Below are 23691 nucleotides of genomic sequence, written 5' to 3' on the forward strand. Positions count from 1 at the left end.
ATACAGGGCTTAAAAACAAAGGTGTCATTGTACGCTGATGATTCATGTTTTTATTAAAATCCACAACTACAATCCCTCCACAGCCTCATAGAGGATCTAGATACATTTTCTAACCTCTCTGGATTACAACCAAATTATGACAAATGTACTATATTACGTATTGGATCACTAAAAAATAAATGTTTTACATTACCATGTAGTTTACCAGTAAAATGGTCTGGTGGTGATGTGGATATACTCCGAATACATATCCCAAAAGAAATAAATGATCTCACTTCAATACATTTTAATAGAAAGTTAGCAAAAATAGATACAATCTTACTACCATGGAAAGGAAAATACCTGTCAATTTGTGGAAAAATCACCCTGATTCACTCTTTATTATTATCCCAGTTTACCTATTTGCTTATGGTTTTGCCTACGCCTAGCGAACAGTTTTTTAAATTATATGAAAAAAAAATATTCAATTTAATTTGGAACGGCAAGCCAGACAAAATTAAAAGAGCATATTTATATAATGAATATTAATTCGGAGGACAGAAATGATTACATATTAAAGCATTAGACCTATCACTAAAAGCTTCAGTCATACAAAAGTTATACTTAAATCCGAACTGGTTCTCAAGCAAATTAGTAAGATTGTCTCACCCAATGTTCAAGAAAGGCCTTTTTCCCTTTATTCAGATTACAACCTCTCACTTTCAGATATTTGAAAAGGAAATAATCTCTCAAATGTCACTATTTCTAAAACAAGCCATAGAAAGTTGGTTGCAATTTCAATTTAATCCTCCAGAAACGACAGAACAAATAATGCAACAAATATTGTGGTTAAATTCAAATATACTACTTGACAAAAAACCTTTTATTTTTTGACAGAATGTTTAAAAAAGGTATAATCTTCGTAAATGATATCATCGGTAGGACTGGTGGAGTTATGTCGCACATGCAGCTAACAAAAACATATGGAAATGTCTGCTCTACCCAAAAGTACAACCAAATAATTGCAGCCTTACCGCAAAAGTGGAAGAGGAAAGTGGAAGGGGGAGAAAGTAAGGAACTTGTCTGTCGGCCTTGCATTAAAGAACATAATTGGTTAAGGAAAACTGTGATAAATAAAAAAGTATATCAGTTTCACTTAAGGACCAAAAGATTGACAGCCGTCCCATATAGATTGCAAAATAGTTGGGAAGAGATCTTTGACGTACCGATCCCATGGCATAGTGTTTATGAACTGACACGCAAAACGACACCGGATTCAAAAATTAGAATCTTTCAATTTAAATTATTATATAAAATTCTTGCTACCAATAGATTGTTATTTATATGGGGGATACAATCTTCCCAGCTCTGCAGATTTTGCTGTGAAGAGACAGAATCATTAGATCATTTGTTTTGGTATTGTCCATTTGTAGCTTGTTTTTGGACACAGGTCCAGGAATGGCTAAAGGATTGCAATATTTACCTGGAACTAACCTTGCAGATAGCATTACTGGGTGATCTGAAAAGTCATAGTCAATCAATCAATAATATAATAATACTTTTAGCAAAAATGTTTATTTTTAATTCACAATCTGTAGAAGCAATGAGAATAGAAAGGTTCAGAACTTTGTAAAACATCACAGTACGGTTGAAATATATATGGCAAATAGAAATCCTATATGGATGGTGTTAAGAGATAGATGGGAGGTATTGAATAGAGTTGAAGGATGGGACTAATATCAAATAACAACAAATAATAACAAAGATAGCTAATAATGTAAGCATACTGTGTCCATAATAAGTATATAGGTTGTATGTTGGCAGCTTTTGGGAAAGAGCACAGTTAGAAAGATATGGCATATAGAAGCAAACCGGATGGACATCATGAAAATGATCGGAGAGGTTGAGAGTAGAAGAAGTTCAGGAGCAAAAAAAAACAAAAACAAAAAAAACATATATATATATAATAGAATTATTGTAAAATTAACTCTGTCCATAAGGTGTAGATAGTAAGTATAGACCGGAAGTAGAGGCCTGGGCATTGTTGTTCACTAATTTACTCCAAGTAGGGAAAGGATGGTGGGGTTGAAAAGTAATAAAGGGGCGTATATATATAAAAATAAAAATAAAAACATGGGGGATTGGAAGTGATCCAGACAATTACATTGATAGAAGATACAATATATCTGCAATATTAAGCTGATCCATTCCCCCCCCAAAAAAACAAAACAAAACAAAAACAAAAACAATATTCAACCTAGTTCAGCGCAGAAACGTGGTAATTAACTAAAATGACCATAATCCATTGGCCTGTTTTTTACGTCTCGGACCGAGATGGATACACTTTTCCACCTGCTACGTTAGGTTAGATACACAGAGACCACATGAGAGAGGAATATACACAACACAGTGACGAGAGAAAGGGATAGAGACAGTTTGTGAAAGTATGACTCATCTACTTTGAAGAACTAGCAAAATGATGGTAAGACAGCTCTCCAGCAACCGAAACCCAGCAGATCCCCATCATACTTTACGATAAATCACGGCAGGAAGTAGTATGCAGAAGACAAAGGAAGTGGTTGAATCTGTATTTTTTGTTATCTGTATGAAAGTCCCTACTGCCACATATTTTACATTTTAGTCATTTAGCAGAAGCTCTTATCCAGAGCGACTTACAGTTAGTGAGTGCATACAGTGAGGGAAACAAGTATTTGATCCCCTGTTGATTTTGTACGTTTGCCCACTGACAAAGACATGATCAGTCTATAATTTTAATGGTAGGTTTATTTGAACCGTGAGAGACAGAATAACAACAAAAAAATCCAGAAAAACACATGTCAAGAATGTTATAAATTGATTTGCATTTTAATGAGGGAAATAAGTATTTGACACCTCTGCAAAACATGACTTTGTGATTGCCAACAAGGGTTTTGCCACCAAGTACTAAGGTCAGACGTTTCTTGTAGTTGGCCACCAGGTTTGCACACATCTCAGGAGGGATTTTGTTCCTCTTCTCTTTGCAGATCTTCTCCAAGTCATTAAGGTTTCAAGGCTGATATTAGGCAACTCGAACCTTCAGCACCCAGATTTTCTATGGGATTAAGGTCTGGAGACTGGCTAGGCCACTCCAGGACCTTAATATGCTTCTTCTTGAGCCACTCCTTTGTTGCCTTGGCCGTGTGTTTTGGGTCATTGTCATGCTGGAATACCCATTCACGACCCATTTTCAATGCCCTGGCTGAGGGAAGGAGGTTCTCACCCAAGATTTGACGGTACATGGCCCCGTCCATCGTCCCTTTGATGAGGTGAAGTTGTCCTGTCCCCTTAGCAGAAAAACACCCCCGAAGCATAATGTTTCCACCTCCATGTTTGACGGTGGGGATGGTGTTCTTGGGGTCATAGGCAGCATTCCTCCTCCTCCAAACACGGCGAGTTGAGTTGATGCCAAAGAGCTAGATTTTGGTCTCATCTGACCACAACACTTTCACCCAGTTCTCCTCTGAATCATTCAGATGTTCATAGGCAAACTTCAGACGGCCCTGTATATGTGCTTTCTTGAGCAGGGGGACCTTGCGGGTGCAGCAGGATTTCAGTCCTTCACGGCGTAGTGTGTTACCAATTGTTTTCTTGGTGACTATGGCCCCAGCTGCCTTGAGATCATTGACAAGATCCTCCCGTGTAGTTCTGGGCTGATTCCTCACCGTTCTCATGATCATTGCAACTCCACGAGGTGAGATCTTGCATGCAGCCCCAGGCCGAGGGAGATTGACAGTTGTTTTGTGTTTCTTCCATTTGCGAATAATCGCACCAACTGTTGTCACCTTCTCACCAAGCTGCTTGGCGATGGTTTTGTAGCGCATTCCAGCCTTGTGTAGGTCTACAATCTTGTCCCTGACATCCTTGGAGAGCACTTTGGTCTTGGCCATGATGGAGAGTTTGGAATCTGATTGATTGATTGCTTCTGTGGACAGGTGTCTTTTATACAGGTAACAAGCTGAGATTAGGAGCACTCCCTTTAAGAGTGTGCTCCAAATCTCAGCTCGTTACCTGTATAAAAGACACCTGGGAGCCAGAAATCTTTCTGATTGAGAGGGGGTCAAATACTTATTTCCCTCATTAAAATGCAAATCAATTTTATAACATTTTTGACATGCGTTTCTTTTCTGGATTTTTGTTGTTGTTATTCTGTCTCTCACAGTTCAAATAAACCTACCATTAAAATTATAGACTGATCATTTCTTTGTCAGTGGGCAAACGTACAAAATCAGCAGGGGATCAAATACTTTTTTCCCTCACTGTATATATATATTTTTTTTTTTTCTTCTCATACTGGTCCCCCGTGGGAATCAAACCCACAACCCTGGTGTTGCAAGCGCCATGCTCTACCAACTGAGCTACACGGGACTGCCACAGATGGCACAGCTATGAATGTATTAGGCAGAATTCCTCTGAGGAAACGGGAACTAATTAATTTGCAGTCAATGTTTTTTCCTGTTGAAACAACAGATGATTTTCTCTGTCAAAAGATCTTTGCTCACCCAAGACATTACAACACCAACACTGTAATAAATATGTAATAAAGCTTGCAGACCACCTGAGAGCAGTGTTCATTTTGGCACTCTTTTTTAGATTTTGTCTAGTCTTAGTCATTTTGACTAAAGTATAATGAAGTCACATTTGTCATTTGAATAATGATTGTCTAGTTATTGTCAAAAGGACATAAACAGTGGGCCATTTTAGTCAACTAAATACCCTTTCTTTTTAGTCATATTTTAGTCACATCACATTTTTATTTACTCATAACCCTATAGTAAACATAAGTCACTGACTTTCATGTGCACAAACATACATAGCTTTGTCCTATCAACATATTTTTCTGCATAACATCCTATCGCATGATATTCTTCCCCACAACCAAATTGGCACCAGAACACATTACTCTGCAGCAGATTAAAAATCACACCCCTTGACAGGGCTCCAGACTAACATTTTCCCCAGTGCCACCAACCTTTTCAGTGGCACCAGCCCATGATTTGGTCGCACCATTTGTTTTCTGCGGCGTCACGCGATATACCTTTTTTTAATCATTCAACTTATAAAGTAATTCGCAGTGCTTTAGACTGTGTAATAGACTACTGAGATGGATGGGCTAGTCAAGAAATTAGTTGTTTCATCTAACATGTCCAAGCAGGAATGCATGATTCAAGATATTTTGATGTGCAACCTAATCCAGGAATTGTCATGAATTGTGGGTTGACAATAGGGTATGGTTGTTAAATTTTACTGTTAAAATAGGGCTCCAGAATGTTTTATTTATTTTTGTTCAATAGAGATGAATTTGCCTACATCTTTATGTGCACTAATAAGATAGGCTCATTTATTTTGGGGCTTATTCACCACATGAGGAAGTGAAAACTCTTAACACAGCTAGATCGCTTTCACTAAATATAAAACCCACTACTAGAACTCATGTACTAATCTAACAGTAAATGTAATGGTCGATGCGCAATTGGGCATTTTGGCGCTTCATATCTTAAAGGCATATCAAATATCTCGGTTGTAAAATAGTTGTTATTGAGCTCAATATTAAGACTTGACAAATAGAAAGTATACCCACAGAAAGCTGAGAACAGTAGTTGCTTCCAAAGCTATGTATTTCCCACAATTGGATTTTGAAATGTTATACAATCAGAAGCCTTTTCTCTCTGCTGGAGAGCACATCAAGTGGCTCGCTCATCACAGCAGCAGGCCCAAGCGGAACAGGCCCCAGTGAATGGGGCAGACACTTTCATTACAGGAATCATGAGGATAATGCACTTTACTGTTTGATCAAATCATGGTTTTAGCCGCCCAAAAAAATAGAATGTTTTGAAACTTTTGAGTGTGGTGACCATGTAATGAATAAACTCCCATGGAAATGTTGCATCCGGTCTTGTTTGAATCTACACCATAAGTAAAGTGGCTCCAAACATCACCCCTTTTTCTACTGGGAGCTTTTACCACTTGGAGAGTAGCCCATGGCTTATTTACATCAATGATTTGTTTCCACCAGATGGCAAATATCACTGAAAAGATCTCAGTCATTCCAAAAACTCTTGTCCAGTCCACATAGTTGTCAGAATTAGTCACAGAGATCATTTAGTCTCATCTCGTTTTCGACAACCCAAATGAAACAATTTATTTACTTTTTTCTCGGTCTATTTAGTAAGTTATCGTCTCGTCAATTGCCACTAAAGAATAGGTGTTCATCACGATTTTAGTTGACGAATTTAACACTGCCCCTGAGAGGGACAAGTACTGGATTGAGCAGAGTAGCGTAGTGGTGCCTGGCGTCAGAGGCTTGGACACACCAGAACTCAACAGATATTGCAAACAAGGATCTTTATTAGACACAAATTCATAGGACAGCATGGAGTACATGAGATAGGCTCCCTACTAAGTCTATGCAACTCAACCTGAACATGAATAGGCCTATAAGAATAAACAAACTGTGGTATAAGGCACACATAGGCTATGAGCATAATTACACCCTAGAAGGTAACACACTGCACACAATAGTGAGATCATGCGGATACACCGCAAACTGAACATCAAAGGTTCTACTAACATGTGACTGCCATGCAAATCGGCGCTTAGCCCAATAAATAGCAATTGTTCTACAAATGTGCAAATTCCCTGCAAACAGGAACTAAATACACATTGTCAAAAGACCCACGGGTGATAAAGTAATATAGAACCCAGACCACTTTAAGCCACACAGTCTGCAATCACCGTTCTGCCCGCCCCTCATAACCCACACTGTATTTAAAAGGCTAGGGACCAAATGGGACACAGACATTACATTGAACATTTAAATGTCGCTGATGAGAACCATCCATGGGGTCTGAGCATGTGCACCCTTGTTGAGCCAGCCAGCATGGCAAGCTGAAGACCGGCAGTGGATACGTATCCATGGTGCACTGAATTATCTACAATGGACTAAACAGGATCAACAGCTAGGCTACACTCAGATTCAGGTTAATCACTGTGAATCCAGAAAACCACGATAGGGTAGACAAATGCCGTAATCTATGCTCGGGTTTAACCTGATTGATTACATTGAATAAAAGAGTGCGCTACAACTCACAGCGGCTTACAAACGCAGGGGAGAGGGCTATCACTCCTAGAAATCCCACTATCTTACCTGGTTCCACAAATTCCCCCCTAAATACCTGGCTTCGTCGGCAGCCGGCCTACACAGCAGCGAATGACAACCTCCCACCATTAGTGAGTGCAAAACGGTTACTTGCAAGGGCTATGAAGCCCCATGTCCATCAGAGAACCAGCACCCCCACAACCCCTTGCCTGTTCTCTCGGCTCTGACTTATAAAGAGATTTCCAGAGTCTTGTGCAGACTTGTGCAGAGTTGTGCGAACAATTAGTTAATGATTCGGTGACATTGTTACTTGCAAGCTGTAATCACAGTTTCTTCACATTAATATAGCTAAATACTGTGGTGTAGTGTTCATAATCTCCCTCCCCTCCCCTCCCTACTTTCCATTGCTTTCCTGTTCTTCTTTTTTTCTCTTTCTCCTCTTTCCATTCCTCTACCCTCTCATTACCCTCTCCCCTGTCTCCCTTATTCTCACCTAATAAATCTCTGTCACTCCTTTATCCTCCTACCCTACTCTGTCCTGAATTCCCACCTTCACACTCATCCATTCCTCTGCGCTCTCCCTCTACCCCGCTCTCCAGAACATGTCCTTGGAGCAGACCCAGTCCCAGTCCAACATGGGTGTGGCCGGGTACCATGCTCAGATCTCCAGCTTGGCATCGGCCATCGAGGTGGCCAAAACTGACCTCCACAAGCAGATCCTGGCCTACCAGGAGCTTCTGGACGTTAAACTGGCTCTGGACGTGGAGCTCTCAACCTACAGAAACCTGCTGGAAGGAGACGACCTCAAGTAAGTATACCATACAACATACCGTATTAATGCTGGGCTATCGGTGCAATCCAAGACCGTGTCAGCCAGCTCAGCTAAAGGCTATACACGACTGTGGTGTAGGCATGTGTACTGATGTAGTCAAATATAAGATAATGTAATTTTAAAGGACGGTAAGGAAGCTGTTTACGCTCATATTTTCACGCTTTCTCTCCAGATTACTAGAGAAATCTGGCTTTACAGCATCTTCCTACAGTTTCTCAGGTGAGAGACATTTTAAACAAGGAGATTTAGTGGAGGTGAATAGTGTCCAAAAATACCATGCGGGAAAATACAACAGAAAATGGCAGAACACTCAGTGCTTCTACACCTGCATTACTAGCTGTTTGGGGTTTTAGGCTGGGTTTCTGTACAGCACTTCGAGATATTAGCTGATGTAAGAAGGGCTATATAAAATAAAATTGATTGATTGATTGATTGATTGAGTGGTAGATTTTTAGTAGCACAAAAAAAGAAATAGTACCCAAATGGATAGCACAACAGTAATACAATATATACCATTTTCAAAAATATATATATATACACACAAAGGGAATTACCCATCTTAGATACACTCAGGATGGGCCCTTCCTAGTGCTCTCAAATCGTATATCAACCTTTTCAATTGATGTGGACCCCCTCGACTGACTAATTGATTTATCAAGAAATGTTAACTAATCCATTGTGGAGAAGGCCCAGTCAGACCACCTGATGGTTAATCAGTAGGGCCGGGTGTTTTTCCGGACCACATGAGCTGACCTGTTTTCACAAGTTGGCCTTAGGGGGCAGGAGTCCTGGGGAGTGTAGGGTAGACATAGCCCTCACTCACCTTCACATTTCCAACCTGCAGGCTGGGACTCCCCCTTACCTTCTGCCCAGGCTAGATACAAAGGCAAGTTTACACACGTAGAGGGAGCGTCAGGGTAGGAGAATGGTTGCCTCGCTGATTTGGCAAACTGTCTGGACTTTCTAGTCATGTGTTCTCTGAACTATTTGATAGCTATTTTGTCTTTTAACAAATATGTCTGTCTGGCTTATATGATCATTGTTATGAACCCTGTGGCTTTAAAAGTCTAGGGTGGATGGAAAAGAGACCCGTAACATAACTCATGCGAATTAGAATATTGCCATGGAACAGTGAGAACAAAAATACGCAGACAACCAAAAAGCTACCGTCAAACACAAAAATGTTTATTATAAACACACGGTAAAGGTTTGGGGAAAAGGGGCTGAGCAGGACCCAAGGAATGAAACAATAATGTAAAAAAATAAAAAATAAACTGATCTTGCCTGCCTCAAGAACCGCTAAGCTTACTACTAACTACACAAAAATACAGTGGGTGGTCCACTCAGGTCTAACTAGTGTTTTTAAACAAAGTTTTCCTACGGGTAGTGTATGCCCAAGGGCGACTTGCTAAAAATCAAATTTTCCCAGGAACAAACAAACAACATAGTTACCATATGGAGTAAACAGCAAATGAGTGAGTACACAAAAAACAAGACACCACAATATCCATACTCCCAAACAAAAAGAGTCTCTGTCAGAAAACACAACTGACTGGCTTTTAAAGCAAGAGGATGTGTGATGTGATTAGGTATGAAAAACAGAAACAGGTGGTGCAATCAGGGGAAGTGGCCACTGCTTGGTCCACCTCAGCAATCAGCAGATGAACTGATGACTGACAGGTGAGACATACCAATGACCTCCAATCAGGAACACAAGGGACACCTGTGATTAGGACAGAAGGAGAGGAAAAACACATACAGGATACCTGTATCCGTAACAATCATGTACTCTTAACTTCAACCTGGTACAGCCAGAGGAGGATAGGCCTCCCCTCTGAGTCTGGTTCTTCTCAAGGTTTCTTCCTTTTAGGGAGTTTTTCCTTGCCACTGTGATTATGCTTGCTCTTTTGGGGTCTAGACAGGGTTACTGTAAAGCACTTTGTGTCAAATGCTGATGCAAAAAGCTTTCTAAAATAACATTTGTTGATTTCACGTACAGTGGGGGAAAAAAGTATTTAGTCAACCACCAATTGTACAAGTTCTCCCACTTAAAAAGATGAGAGAGGCCTGTAATTTTCATCATAGGTACACGTCAACTATGACAGACAAAATGAGAAAAAGAAATCCAGAAAATCACATTGTAGGATTTTTAATGAATGTATTTGCAAATTATGGTGGAAAATAAGTATTTGGTCAATAACATAAGTTTCTCAATACTTTGTTATATAACCTTTGTTGGCAATGACACAGGTCAAACGTTTTCTGTAAGTCTTCACAAGGTTTTCACACACTGTTGCTGGTATTTTGGCCCATTCCTCCATGCAGATCTCCTCTAGAGCAGTGATGTTTTGGGGCTGTCGCTGGGCAACACGGACTTTCAACTCCCTCCAAAGATTTTCTATGGGGTTGAGATCTGGAGACTGGCTAGGCCACTCCAGGACCTTGAAATGCTTCTTACGAAGCCACTCCTTCGTTGTGTTTGGGATCATTGTCATGCTGAAAGACCCAGCCACGTTTCATCTTCAATGTCCTTGCTGATGGAAGGAGGTTTTCACTCAAAATCTCACGATACATGGCCCCATTCATTCTTTCCTTTACACGGATCAGTCGTCCTGGTCCCTTTGCAGAAAAACAGCCCCAAAGCATGATGTTTCCACCCCCATGCTTCACAGTAGGTATGGTGTTCTTTGGATGCAACTCAGCATTCTTTGTCCTCCAAACACGACGAGTTGAGTTTTTACCAAAAAGTTATATTTTGGTTTCATCTGACCATATGACATTCTCCCAATCCTCTTCTGGATCATCCAAATGCACTCTAGCAAACTTCAGACGGGCCTGGACATGTACTGGCTTAAGCAGGGGGACACGTCTGGCACTGCAGGATTTGAGTCCCTGGCGGCGTAGTGTGTTACTGATGGTAGGCTTTGTTACTTTGGTCCCAGCTCTCTGCAGGTCATTCACTAGGTCCCCCCGTGTGGTTCTGGGATTTTTGCTCACCGTTCTTGTGATCATTTTGACCCCACGGGGTGAGATCTTGCGTGGAGCCCCAGATTGAGGGAGATTATCAGTGGTTTTGTATGTCTTCCATTTCCTAATAATTGCTCCCACAGTTGATTTCTTCAAATCAAGCTGCTTACCTATTGCAGATTCAGTCTTCCCAGCCTGGTGCAGGTCTACAATTTTGTTTCTGGTGTCCTTTGACAGCTCTTTGGTCTTGGCCATAGTGGAGTTAGGAGTGTGACTGTTTGAGGTTGTGGACAGGTGTCTTTTATACTGATAACAAGTTCAAACAGGTGCCATTAATACAGGTAACAAGTGGAGGACAGAGGAGCCTATTAAAGAAGAAGTTACAGGTCTGTGAGAGCCAGAAATCTTGCTTGTTTGTAGGTGACCAAATACTTATTTTCCACCATAATTTGCATATAAATTCATAAAAAATCCTACAATGTGATTTTCTGGATTTTTTCTCTCTCAATTTGTCTGTCATAGTTGACGTGTACCTATGATGAAAATTACAGGCCTCTCTCATCTTTTTAAGTGGGAGAACTTGCACAATTGGTGGCTGACTAAATACTTTTTTTCCCCACTGTATGTTTTGGGTGAAAAGAGGTTGTTGTCTGTGTATGCAGAACCGATGACATTGGTAACACATTTAGCAGTGGGAAGTTGCTCAACATCGTTTTTGTGGTCACGACATCTCTTCAGTAAAAAGTTGTGAATATGGCTAAACAAATTATCTCCCTTGCTATCTCTTCTGTACTCTTTCTCTATCCCCACACCCAATTTTCCTTTCATATCTCTCTTTCTCTAGCAGGAGGTGGGAGTATTCAAGTTAAAGATATCATAACAGGTCAGTCATATCAATGTTTCATAACATGTTATGCAGTGCTGACCCCATTAAACATATACAAGCCTTCTGCATGTTATCATGTCAGGCTATTAGTCAATATAAAATAAAAGCATAGATATGCATGTATATAATGTGAAGTGAATACACATGCAGGTCAAAAACCTACCAGCTCTCACAGTCTCACATCAGAATTAGACGTTCATCCATGTTTCTCAAATGTCAAATTTCGAAGTTGTTCTAAACATCACATTTCAAAGTGTTTAAGGTTAAGTTTAGGCATTAACTCTGAATTGTTAATGTTAGGGTTGAGTTCAGGCATTAACTCCAAATTCTTAAGATTAGGCATTAACTCCAAATGGTTAAGGTAAGGCTTAAGGTTTGGGATAGGCTTAAAACAAAAACATAAAAAATAACTTTCTATCGCTGGATTGGAACTTGCAACCTTTGGAATCAGAGGCAGGTGCTTACACCCATCCGCCATCCCCGTCCACAATGCCCAAGCAAAACCGAAACCTAATTTAAGGTAACAGCTTTCACTGTTTCCACGTCATCTCCTGACGTCCTGAGACATGGATGGACATCGAATACTGACTTGTATCACGGGTGACCTGGCTGTCAAAGACATGCAATCTTGTGATAAATCTACTTATTGAACCCTACTTATTAAGTCACTTCTTCCACTTAGAACATACAGGACCCTCGCTGATTTAGGAACCCACAGCTGCAGATGAATCTGGATCCACCTGGACCGTTGGATGTTCAGATGCTTAAAGTGAGTCTTTTAACCCAACCCTCTAGCTTCTCTGTCAATCTATGCCCAATTTGTAGACTACCCAATAAACATTGCATCTTAGATCTGGCTCATTTATGTTTGCTTATGTGTTCATGCTGTTACATTATAAAGGTCTTGTAGATGTTATTATTATTTTCAATACATTTTAAAACTCATATCATTTCATGTGTGGATGTGTGGCTGAGTGTCAGTGCAGTCATCAATGTACTGTGTTTTGATTCGCAATTGGGGTTGCATAATTGTTGTGTTTGTGAGTAGATAAATGATAGGGGAGGAGCATGTAAGAATGTTAGTGTGTGCTTGTCTCCGTCATCTCTATCCTGTTCCTCAAATATCGTTGCTTTTGTGGTCGGCCCTTGGCATGCAAGGCCCCAGAGAAAGTACACCGCACAATGTTCCAGACAGTACAGCCACTGGTAAACAGGTAGAGAAAGAACGTCACAACCAACACTAGCTGCAACTGCTGTGAAACTTTGTCACGCTATGCAGGACTGTCTGTTGCCACGACAACCCTGTTGAATGTGGGGTTTCCATTTACATTTGTCACGACAACCCTGTTGTGTGTGGGGTTTCCATTTATCTGAGGTTTAGTTATTTGTTTTTGCACTGATTCAAATCATGCATATTTATTTATGAAGTATACGTTGAGAACCTGTAGCTGTACTGGATGTTTTAGCAAACAATTTGCTAAGGGTGGTAGTAGTAGTGTATTGTAGGTAATTATTGGGTTTACAGAACATGATTTTCAGTATATACTTCCATTTGTATCAAGTTATAGTAATAAGGACACTGTTAAGTTTTAGTAGTGTTTCCAAAATTACAAACTTCAAAATATGTTTGAAAAGTACTGCAAGGAAGCATTAGGAAAGCTGAACTAACAATTGAAAAAGTGAGGAATAAAACAAATTGGGCTTTGGCTTGTCAAATGTGGGCAGCTACTGTATGTCCTCAGTAGGATTAGAGCTGCCAATATAATTCTAAAGACACGTGTAGAGCCATTTGTCTGCAAGCACCACATTGCCCTACATGCAGCTAGGTGCTAACCACTACTTATTTTAGGCTACTAGCTTTGGCCACAGTTTTTCCTCTTGTTCTTCACTTTCTGTGTGCGACTGTGTGGGTACTAGGTTGCACAAAAAAAAAAGGTCGAAATAACATTTTGTAACATTGGTTTCTGAGGTGGTATGAAATACAAATAAAAAATTAGACCTAATTGGTCAGATAAATAACCTACTTCAACAACTACAGTGCCTTCAGAAAGTATTCATACCCCTTGACTTATAACACATTTTGTTGTGTTACGGCCTGAATAAATATATTAATTTCTCTCACTCATCTACACAGAATTGCACATAATGAAAAAGTGAAAACATGTTTGCAAATTGATAGAAAATGAAATTTCCAAGCAGATTTAAGTCAAAACTGTAACTTGGCCACTCAGGAACATTCAATGTCTTCTTGGCAAGTAACTCCAGTGTAGATTTGGCCTTGTGTTTTAGGTTATTGTCCTGCTGAAAGGTGAATTAATCTCCCAGTGTCTGGTGTAAAGCAGACTGAACCAGGTTTTCCTTTAGGATTACAAGCATACCCATAACATGATGCAGCCACCACTATGCTTGAAAATATGGAGAGTGGTACTCAGTAATGTGTTGTATTGGATTTGCCCCAAACATAACACTTTGTTTTCAGGACAAAAAGTGAATTGCTTTGCCATATTTTTTGCAGTATTACTTTAGTGCCTTGTTGCAAACAGGATGCATGTTTTGGAAGATTTTATTTCTGTACATGCTTCCTTCTTTTCACTCTGTCAATTACGTTAGTATTGTGGAGTAACTACAATGTTGTTCATCCATCCTCAGTTTTCTCCTATCACAGCCATTAAACTCTGTAACTGTTTTATAGGCACCATTGGCCTCATGGTGAAATCCCTGAGCGGTTTCCTTCCTCTCCGGCAACTGAGTTAGGAGGGATGCCTGTATCTTTGTAGTGACTGGGTGTATTGAAACACCATCCAAAGTATAATTAATGACTTCACCGTGCTCAAAGGGATATTCAATGTCTGCTTTTTTTTTTTTTTTTTTTTTATCTACCAATAGGTGCCCTTCTTTGCAAGGCATTGGAAAACCTCCCTGGTCTTTGTGGTTGAATCTGTGTTTGAAATTCACTGTTCGACTGAGGGAACTTGCAGATTATTTTACGTGTGTGGTCATGTTAAGCACAAATCATGTTAAACACTATTATTGCACACAGAGTGAGTCCATGCAAGTTATATGACTTGTTAAGCACATTTTTACTGCTGAACTTATTTAGGCTTGCCATAACAAAGGGGTTGAATACTTATTGACTCAAGACATTTCAGCTTTTTATTTTGTATTAATTTGTAAATATTGCTAAAAACATTATTCCACTTTGACACTATGGGATATTGTGTGTAGGCCAGTGACAAAAACTCTCAATTTAATCAATTTTAAATTCAGGCATTTACACAACAAAATGTGGAAAAAGTCAAGGGGTGTGAATACTTTCTGAAGGCACTCAGTTAAAGTAAAATCATCAACAAAGGCATACTGTATGATTGGTACACTCTGCTGCTATCTCTAACCACACCAGATGTGTGCCAAGTCCTCTGTGAACGTAAACAGATTTACCCACACTGTTCCACTTCCTCTTTTGTGCTCTATTATTCTCTGAATGTAAACAGATGCCTAACTATAGTTATGGTTCACTGATGGAAATGTCCACTGTCCGCTGAAGTCCACAAAGCATATTGCATGTTCCGCTGAAGTCCACAAAGCATATTGCATGTGACAAACAGTTACATGACCTACAGCATGGTCAAGCAAGTTAATGTTTCTGACATTTTCGGACGACTAAACAACTATTGATTTAGAACACTGGAGAGTTATCACAAGTCGCAAAGAAAACAGTAGCTGCCTCCAATATTCCAGAACCATTTCACCTTCAAACGCCAATGCCATCCTCCTCTATTTCGTGTTAATGAAATGGTCTATGACTCCTTCATAGAGTACACATTTTTCTTTTTGTTGCTACAGTGAGGGAAAAAAGTATTTGATACCCTGCTGATTTTGTACGTTTGCCCACTGACAAAGAAATGATCAGTCTATAATTTTAATGGTAGGTTTATTTGAACTGTGAGAGACAGAATAACAACAACAAAATCCAGAAAAACGCATGTCAAAAATTATATAAATTGATTTGCATTTTAATGAGGGAAATAAGTATTTGACCCCCTCTCAATCAGAAAGATGTCTGGCTCCCAGGTGTGTTTTATACAGGTAACGAGCTGAGATTAGGAGCACACTCCTAATCTCAGTTTGTTACCTGTATAAAAGACACCTGTCCACAGAAGCAATCAATCAATCAGATTCCAAACTCTCCACCATGGCCAAGACCAAAGAGCTCTCCAAGGATGTCAGGGACAAGATTGTAGACCTACACAAGGCTGGAATGGGCTACAAGACCATCGCCAAGCAGCTTGGTGAGAAGGTGACAACAGTTGGTGCGATTATTCCCAAATGGAAGAAACACAAAATAACTGTCAATCTCCCTCGGTCTGGGGCTCCATGCAAGATCTCACCTCATGGAGTTGCAATGATCATGAGAACGGTGAGGAATCAGCCCAGAACTACACGGGAGGATCTTGTCAATGATCTCAAAGTACCTGGAACCATAGTCACCAAGAAAACAATTGGTAACACACTACGCCGTGAAGGACTGAAATCCTGCAGCGCTCGCAAGGTCCCCCTGCTCAAGAAAGCACATATACAGGCCCGTCTGAAGTTTGCCAATGAACATCTGAATGATTCAGAGGAGAACTGGGTGAAAGTGTTGTGGTCAGATGAGACCAAAATCGAGCTCTTTGGCATCAACTCAACTCGCCGTGTTTGGAGGGGGAGGAATGCTGCCTATGACCCCAAGAACACCATCCCCACCGTCAAACATGGAGGTGGAAACATTATGCTTTGGGGGTGTTTTTCTGCTAAGGGGACAGGACAACTTCACCGCATCAAAGGGACGATGGACGGGGCCATGTACCGTCAAATCTTGGGTGAGAACCTCCTTCCCCCAGCCAGGGCATTGAAAATAGGTCGTGGATGGGTAGTCCAGCATGACAATGACCCAAAACACACGGCCAAGGCAACAAAGGAGTAGCTCAAGATGAAGCACATTAAGGTCCTGGAGTGGCCTAGCCAGTCTCCAGACCTTAATCCCATAGAAAATCTGTGGAGGGAGCTGAAAGTTTGAGTTGCCAAACGTCAGCCTCGAAACCTTAATGACTTGGAGAAGATCTGCAAAGAGGAGTGGGACAAAATCCCTCCTGAGATGTGTGCAAACCTGGTGGCCAACTACAAGAAACGTCTGACCTCTGTGATTGCCAACAAGGGTTTTGCCACCAAGTACTAAGTCATGTTTTGCAGAGGGGTCAAATACTTATTTCCCTCATTAAAATGCAAATAAATTTATAACATTTTTGACATGCGTTTTTCTGGATTTTGTTGTTGTTATTCTGTCTTTCACTGTTCAAATAAACCTACCATTAAAAGTATAGACGGATCATGTCTTTGTCAGTGGGCAAACTTACAAAATCAGCAGGGGATCAAATACTTTTTTCTCTCACTGTATAGGCTACCTGGCTAAAATGCTTACTCGTTAGCCTAACTTCTTTTAATGGGCAACAATTCACCAGGCCAATGCACCAGGTAGACTAGTTAACATTAGTCTACTACATCTAGCTACAGTAGCTTGCGAAAGTATTCACCCCCTTAGAATTTTTCCTATTTTGTTGCCTTACAACCTGGAATTAAAATGTTTTTTTTTTAGGATTTGTATCATTTGATTTACACAACATGCCTACCACTTTGAAGATGCAAAATATGTTTTATTGTGAAACAAACAATAAATAAGACAAAAAAACAGAGAACTTGAGCGTGCATAACTATTCACCCCCTCAAAGTCAATACTTTGTAGAACCACCTTTTGCAGCAATTACAGCTGCAAGTCTCTTGGGGTATGTCTCTATAATAATAATATTTTTATCTAGCCACTGGGATTTTTGCCCATTCTTCAAGGCAAAACTGCTCCAGCTCCTTCAAGTTGGATGGGTTCCGCTGGTGTACAGCAATCTTTAAGGCATACCACAGATTCTCAATTGGATTGAGGTCTGGGCTTTGACTAGGCCATTCCAAGACATTTAAACATTTCCCCTTAAACCACTCAAGTGTTGCTTTAGCAGTATGCATAGGGTCATTGTCCTGCTGGAAGGTGAACCAGTCTCAAATCTCTGGAAGACTGAAACAGGTTTCCCTCAAGAATTTCCCTGAATTTAGCGCCATCCATCATTCTTTCAATTCTGACCAGTTTCCCAGTCCCTGCCGATGGAAAAACATCCCCACAGCATGATGCTGCCTCCACCATGCTTCACTGTGGGGATGGTGTTCTCGGGGTGATGAGAGGTGTTGGGTTTGCGCCAGACATAGCGTTTTCCTTGATGGCCAAAAAGCTAAATTTTAGTCTCATCTGACCAGAGTACCTTCTTCCATATGTTTGGGGAGTCTCCCACATGCCTTTTGGTGAACACCAAACGTGTTTGCTTATTTTTTCTATAAGCAATGGCTTTTTTCTGGCCACTCTTCCGTAAAGCCCAGCTCTGTGGAGTGTATAGCTTAAAGTGGTCCTATGGACAGATACTCCAATCTCTGCTGTGGAGCTTTGCAGCTCTTTCAGGGTTATCTTTGGTCTCTTTGTTGCCTCTCTGATTAATGCCCTCCTTGCCTGGTCCGTGAGTTTTGGTGGGCGGCCCTCTCTTGGCAGGTTTGTTGTGGTGCCATATTCTTTCCATTTTTAAATAATGGATTTAATGGTGCTCCGTGGGATGTTCAAAGTTTCTGATATTTTTTTAATAACCCAACCCTGATCTGTACTTATCCACAACTTTGTCCCTGACCTGTTTGGAGAGCTCCTTGGTCTTCATGGTGCCGCTTCCTTGGTGGTGCCCTTTGCTTAGTGGTGTTGCAGACTCTGGGACCTTTCAGAACAGGTGTATGTATACTGAGATCATGTGACAGATCATGTGACACTTAGATTGCACACAGGTGTACTTTATTTAACTAATTATGTGACTTCTGAAGGTAATTGGTTGCACCAGATCTTATTTAGGGGCTTCATAGCAAAGGGATGAATACATATGCACGCACCACCTTTCCGTTATTTATTTTTTTGAATTTTAAAATTTCACTTCACCAATTTGGACTATTTTGTGTATGTCCATTACATGTAATGCAACAAAATAGGAAAAATGCCAATGGGGATGAATACTTTTGCAAGGCACTGTACATATTCAACTTCCATCCTCTCAGCCCAGGGGCACAATTTATGAATTTATGGTTGTATCAGAATCACCATTATAATCATTGGCCAGTACGAAGAATTAAGTAAAAACCCACAAGTCCAAATCCCTATCTCCATCCATGGCTAATTTAGGAAAGGGACAATTCTGTCATTTGACGTTATGCTCTCAATGTGATTGGTGTAAAGCCAAATCCAAACTGGCTTCCCTTGACACTTTTTTGGGGGGGCGCCAGGACCATTCACAGTTGAGCTCACTCAGTTTAGCTCAACGCTGATTGGCTATTATTATTTTTTTATTTTTTTATCAAGGGAGGCCAAATGCTCGCTGGCTTCCCTTGCATTCAATGCTACGGGTAGCAACAATGTCATACTCTTTTTGACCAGACATCATTAGATTGGCCTACATTGGCTACACATACAGAGACAGAGGGGCGGTGTTTCGCTTGCTGAGACGCTTTCTCCGGGGAGATACATTCAGCCTCTTGCGAATGAAGGGAAAATATGAAACACAGAGAGACGAAAGATAAAAAATTGTATTGGTAATTTTCTGGGGAAGCCTGGCTTCCCTTGCCCTCCATGAATACACACCAGTGGAGGCTCCTCAGAGGAGGAAGGGGAGGACCATCCTCCTCAGTGAATTTCATAGAAATAAAAATGGTAAAACATTTAAAAAGTTTCCCTTTTAGATAAAACTATACTAATATAATCATGTCACCAAATAACTGATTAAAACACACTATTTTGCAAAGAAGGTCTACAGTAGCCTCAACAGCACTCTGTAGGGTAGCACCATGGTGTAGCCGGAGGACAGCTAGCTTCCGTCCTCCTCTGGGTACACTGACTTCAATACAAAACCTAGGAGGCTCGTGGTTCTCAAGATAAACATCTTGATTCTATGTTTAGTGTAGATCTTCTGTGTATTAAGGCAAAAAAGCAGCTGACAACGCACTTAGCTGTTCTATTTTCAAGTACAACTTTAGTAACGATGGTTTTGGGAAACAGCTCCGAGATTTAATGATGTTCCTACGAAGGTTCTAACGATTCACTTAGCCTTAAGATGCTTTTGAGAAACCAGGCCATGCTCTGTGGTGCTGAGGGGACACCCCTTTTTAAAGGTTGCAGCAAAACTGTTAATTAGACACAGCAGTTAGCAATCAACTCAATTAGGACCAATTCCATTTCAAACATGGAACCCATTCTAATTCTAATTCCACAGCAGCCATTTCCGCCCTGTTACACATGCAGAAAAACAGACATTTCTTTCTGGCAATTACTAAAACTGTAAACCCCACACAGATTGTAATTCATAATGTTTGAAAATGTATATATTTTTATGTTAATTTAATCTGTTTAATTTGTACAAAATCTGCTTGTGCTGCCATTGCTGCTCCCGCTGTTACAGTTTTTCAAAAACCCACCGCTCTTACGTACCATCGTGTTAAATCAGGTTATTCCATTACAATGGCTTCACCAATATTATTGTAAATAGACAGAGTATAACTTACAAATGTAAACAAAAAACACAACGCACAAATATAATTCACTATCCACACACAAACACCTCTTGCCTTGTATTTGTAAAACAATATTTTAATAAATGTAAAATGATTTGTAAATATGGATAAAGATCTGTGAGTAAATGCTCTCACATTTGCAAACAAACATCACGATATGTAGATAAAAACGAAAGCACTGACAAACATCTTTCCAAAGTTATAAATAAAAGCACTGCATTGTGTAGGTATCCAATCATTTCAACACAACACTTTCGCATTAGAACTGTTGAATCTGCGAATCAAATGACGTCTGTGGTTTTGTTTTAATTTGTTTACAGAATTTTGGCACTAACATTTTTTGGCACAAAAATTTCACAAATGCAATGGGTTACTCTTAGTTGGCCATCTCCATAGAGCTCTCCAGCTTGTAGTCCTAAAACCAGAAATGAGTTACCTCTGGTTCGTTCAGCCATTCCTATGAGGGAAATGAACGGAAAAGATTGGGGTTTTAGGATAAACGGCAAAGTCTGAGGTTAACACAGGCTTATGAGATCTTATTTGTTTTGTTCTATGACATAATATCAGTCAGTTAACATGACCTTTATGAATTATGAAGCTTTTATGTGCTGGATGTGCTTGTTTTGATTACATAAATGCTTCAAAATTCACAAAAAGTGACGTTAGCTGATTAAAATTATTTCATAGAACAAAACGTATTAGATCTCCTAAACCTGTGTTTACCACAGACCTTATTTTCGGCGTTTATCCAAAAACCCTACAAAACCCCATCATTTCATGTCATGGCAGAGCTAGTGCCTACAAAAATATTATATTACTATTGCTCTCTATTGAACTAAAAAATCTTGGCGGAAGTTGTCATCACATCTGAACGCCAGGAAGGAGAATGATTGAGTGTGTGTGTGTATGCACGCTCTGTGTGTAGGGGCAGCGGAGGTGGAGCAGTGTGTGTTTGAAGACTCTCTGGTGTCCGAGTGGGGCTGGGAGAGTTTAAGATGAATGTGGAGAGGGCCAGTCACGGGGAGCAGCCCTGCCTACTGCTGCATGCACAGCCATGGAGCTATCGACAACACTCCCTGTGGTACCACAATCACTGATAAGACAGGGGGGAGAAAGAGGGAAGGAGGGAGGAGATAGGGGGAGGGAGGTGAGAGACACAGGGGGAGGAAGTGTGGGGTGTGGGAGAGTCTGAGAGTTGTGGTTTCTAAGTCTGCGCTTACTGTTTCTGTCTCTCTTTCCAAACAGCCTACCTGTCTATGAATCTGGGGACACCGGAGCAGAACCACCATGAGTACATCAAGGTACTGTTAGCCAGCAGTTGGAACCGGACAGAAACGGTCCACACGGGCTAGATCCGTCTAGACCATCGTACAAAACCTTATTATTAGACTAAAACATCAAAACTATACAATGTTACATTCCCATCAATTCTCTCCTCTCAGCTTCAGGACCACTGATTGGACAGGAAGTGTCAGATGGTCCAGCGTGATGGACAGCTGGTGGTGAATAAAATCACTACGGTGAGAGAGGTGAGAGAGAAGGGGGGAGGAGGTGTGTGTATGTGTGAGGTAAGGGGGCAGAGCGTATGTTTCCCAATGGGCTCTGTTAGAGGGTATGTATCTGAAGGCTCTAACCTGTGTGTGTGTGTGTGTTTTGTGTGTGTGTGTCTGTCTGTCTTTAGTAGCCTCAGGTTTCATGCTTCCGCACACCTTGTTTGGAATGATCAACCTCAACAATAGCAGTGGTATTCTGACTGTTTCTGAGAAAGGGACATTTTTGTTCCAGCCAGGTCTCGTACAATGCCCTTTAACTTCCCGCGGAGGAAAGGTTGTGGTCTGTCCAGGCTGCTCCTCCAGTGCTCTGAGAGCAGTCTGTCTCTGCATGCTGAAGTATGACCCTGACGACCGTATCAGCTCCAGAGCCGCCCTGCAACACCCCGTCTTCAGAGAGCAACTGTGAGTCTCAGCGGGACTCGGCTACTCAGACCAAGGCACCCTATTCCCTATGTAGTACACTACTTTTGACAAGGGCCCAAAGTTTCATTTGGGATACAGCCCAAGACCCGTGTTTTACATGTAATGGTTTTCATTTTCTTCCACCACCTCTCCTTCCACATATCGGCCGGTATAATATCTCACAGTACAGATTGCTGTCCTCTTAGTTAGTGTACACACTTGATCTCACTCCACCATTTTCAGATTATTCTCCATCCATCGTTTTTATAGGACAAATGTGCCAAGCAGATTAAAAAGCAAAGCTAATCATGTTACTTGGAACGTATTAAGCGCAGTGTGATGTGGTAGCTCATGTACTATGTGTGTATGTGCATGTGTGTGTATGTGCATGTGTGTGTAAGTGTGTGTTGTTCCAAGGCAGGCTGGAAGAAAGGAGAGCTGCAGCTCTTTAGACGAGCCAGCAGGACCCTGAAAAGAGGGGAGAGGGCCTCCAACACACCCTAGGCATGGTAGACGACACACACACACACACACACACACACATAGTCTTGCACAACTAACCTTGTGGGGACACACAGTTCAGTCCCATTCAAAATCCTATTTTCCCTAACCCCTAAACCTAACCCTAACCCGTACTCTAACCCTAACCTTAATCCTAACCCGAAAACTAACCCTAGCTCCTAACCCTAACCCTAAACCTAATTCTAACCCTAACACGAATTCTAACCTTATCCCTAAACCCCCTAGAAATAGCATTTGACCATGTGGGGACTAACAAAATATCCCCAGTTGGTCAAATGTTTGTTCATTTACTATTCTTGTGGGGACTTCTGGTCCCATGTGTGACTCATTCTGTACATGCTAACCTAGCACTGTAGTACACTGTAGCCTGCTGTACACTGTCCACTGACATCCCTACAACCATAATACTGCACATTCAAGAACTTCTCTAACAAATCCTGTCTACCTCCCACTCCCAGCGCCAAATGACCCTGTGCTATGCAGTGTAGTTACCCAGACTAAGTGTAGCTGTCCCCCCAGTGCCCAGGACCTGTCACTACCCCACACCCTCCTTCGGCACATCCAGGACCCACCCTGTGTACACCTCCCTGCCATTGTATCCATGATGACCAGAAGCAGGTCAGTGGTCAAAAACACAGGCTCCATCCCAATACTTTAAACATGCATCCCTCCTCCATTCCTTTTACTGATGTGATCACTGCTTTGTATTCTATGTGAGTTGATGTGTAGAGAATTCACAGAA

At 40.9% G+C, this 23691-nt stretch overlaps 1 pseudogene across 1 annotated transcript in view; it reads left to right on the forward strand.

The window, feature by feature from the left end:
* Positions 1–22931, forward strand: part of LOC311150528 (thread biopolymer filament subunit gamma-like) — a 49670-nt pseudogene extending 26739 nt beyond the window's left edge. Inside the window, exons 7-10 of the transcript in view lie at positions 7714–7922; positions 8119–8165; positions 21718–21773; positions 22845–22931. The product of the transcript in view is annotated as a thread biopolymer filament subunit gamma-like (transcript). The remainder of the gene's footprint in view (positions 1–7713; positions 7923–8118; positions 8166–21717; positions 21774–22844) is intronic.
* Positions 22932–23691: the final 760 nt, after the last annotated feature.

The sequence above is a fragment of the Coregonus lavaretus genome (genome assembly GCF_964263955.1).
Source record: "Coregonus lavaretus genome assembly, chromosome: 23".
In the NCBI taxonomy this organism is placed as follows: Eukaryota; Metazoa; Chordata; class Actinopteri; order Salmoniformes; family Salmonidae; genus Coregonus; species Coregonus lavaretus.